Below are 2,016 nucleotides of genomic sequence, written 5' to 3'. Positions count from 1 at the left end.
CCGCACCTGCTAGCCCCCGCCCCAGAGGCCATGCCCCTCCCAACCCGCCCCCCGGCGGGCGCGCCAGCAGCGTCGCGGTTCCGGGGCGGTAATGCCAGCCTTTCAGTGCCCTTCCTTTCAGAGTGTCGTTACGGAACCGGGCCTGACGACCCCCAGGAGACTCCGAGAGACCCCCCCCCTCGCCGCAGACAAGGGCCCTGCAGTCCCAGCTGCGATCTCTCCTCAGACCCTCCTTCTCTGGCTTCGAGAGGCTGGCGGCCGTTGGCTTCCCTCCTGCAGACACCCCCGTAGGCATGACCTGGGCCGCCCCTCCGCCCCCGGCTCTGGCCGGTTCCTCGTCTTTCGGTCAGTCCCGGATCTGTCATCCCCGGGTACCTCTCGGCGAAGGCTGGAAGAAGCCAGCAGCAGTGGCCAACAGCGGCGGCCCCCGCTGTCCCTGAGCAGCCGGCGGCGCAGCACTCTATCCAACGCCGGCGTCTCTTGAAGCCACCAGCCCTTCCACAGCTCACAACAAAGGAAACATGTGACCGTCCGGGCCAAAACACTGAGCGTCACGCCCCTCTGGCCAATCCGAAGGGGCGCCCCCGTCCCGGGGCACCCTGGGAGCTGTAGTCCCCATTCCGAGGGTGGCCGCTCTGCCGCTAGGATTTCCCACTATAGTTCGGGTGTCGGGTGCGAGGCTTAACAAGATCCGATCCAAGGGCTGCTGATTCAGAAGCAGTTTTAGGTAGATACCGGTTAAGGAAATACATACGTCTTAGGAGACTTGTGGGAAACTCAGTCAGGTGTTTATTGCTACGTCCCAAGGCAAAATCTCATAACCAAGAGTTTTCAGAACTCTAAATTTTGGGGGACTGGGCTCAGAGATCTTTTCATTTGACCCTTTGGTATACAATCGGGAAATATGAGGACCTGAGAAGTGAAAGGGACTAGAACCCTGGTAGCTAGACAGCTCAGGTAAACCAAATTTCTCTGTAAATCTGTTACTGGCACCTGTGTCATCCTGGGTTGTTGTTGTTTAGTAGCTAAGTTATGTCCAACTCTGCGACCGCATGGACTGCAGCATGCCAGCCTTTGTCCTCCACTATCTCCCCGGAGTTTGCTCAAATACATGTCCATTGAGTTGGTGATGCTATCAAACCATCTTATCCTCTGCTGCCCTCTTCTCCTTTTGCCTTCAGTCTTTCAAGGCATAGGGTCTTTTCCAGTGAGTCCGCTCTTCCCAATAGGCGGTCAAAGTATTGGAGCTTCAGCATCAGTCCTTTCAATGAATATTCAGGATTGATTTCCTTTATGATTGGTTTGATCTCCTTGTTGTCCAAGGGACTCTCAGTAGTCTTCTCCAGCACCGCAATTTCAGCACCACCATCAAAAAACCTGATGCTGGGAAAAATTGAGGGCAGGAGGAGAAGGGAGCAACAGAGGATGAGATCGTTGGATTGCATCATTGACTCAATGGACATAAGTTTGAGCAAACTCTGGGAGATAGTGAAGGACAGGGAAGCCTGGCCTGCTGCAGTCCATGGGGGTCACAAAGAGCCAGGCACAACTGAGTGACTAAACAACAACAATAGCCTTCTTTATGCTCCAGTGCTCACGTTGTGTAGATGACTACTGGAAAAACCATAGCTTTGACTATACTGACCTTTGTTGGCAAAGATTACGTTTTTATTTTACACTCATGTGCAAATCAAAGTTATCACAAATCCCTGTTTTCTGAAGCAGGTGCTCCAAAAGACATTATTTTCTCTTTTTGTTTCCACTATTTTTTTCAAAGTTGAGTGTATCTCCAAATTTTGAAACATTTAACTAGATTTTGGTTTCTGATATCAGAATTACAACTTCTCTTTCTCCCTAAGGGCTTCCCTGATGGCTCAGTTGGTAAAGAATCTGCCTGCAATTCAGGAGATACCAGTTTGATTCCTGTGTCGGGAAGATCCTCTGGAGAAGGGATAGACTACCCACTCCAGTACTCTTGGGCTTCCCTTGCAACTCAGATGGTCAAGAATCCTCCCG

The 2,016-nt window shown here is 52.0% G+C and overlaps 1 protein-coding gene across 3 annotated transcripts in view; it reads right to left on the bottom strand.

Moving 5' to 3' along the window:
• Positions 1-465, bottom strand: part of KLHL24 (kelch-like family member 24) — a 33,065-nt gene extending 32,600 nt beyond the window's left edge. For 2 of the 3 annotated variants that reach the window (XM_010855663.1, XM_010855664.1), the window contains exon 1: positions 376-465. The gene's annotated coding sequence lies outside the window, so the exon portion shown is untranslated. The remainder of the gene's footprint in view (positions 1-375) is intronic. The other variant, XM_010855665.1, reaches the window with a different exon arrangement.
• Positions 466-2,016: the final 1,551 nt, after the last annotated feature.

The sequence above is a fragment of the Bison bison genome, unplaced genomic scaffold (genome assembly GCF_000754665.1).
Source record: "Bison bison bison isolate TAMUID 2011002044 unplaced genomic scaffold, Bison_UMD1.0 scf7180017864367, whole genome shotgun sequence".
In the NCBI taxonomy this organism is placed as follows: domain Eukaryota; kingdom Metazoa; phylum Chordata; class Mammalia; order Artiodactyla; family Bovidae; genus Bison; species Bison bison.
The sequence above is the reverse complement of the archived record's forward strand: the minus strand, read 5'-3'. Positions and strand labels throughout refer to the sequence as shown.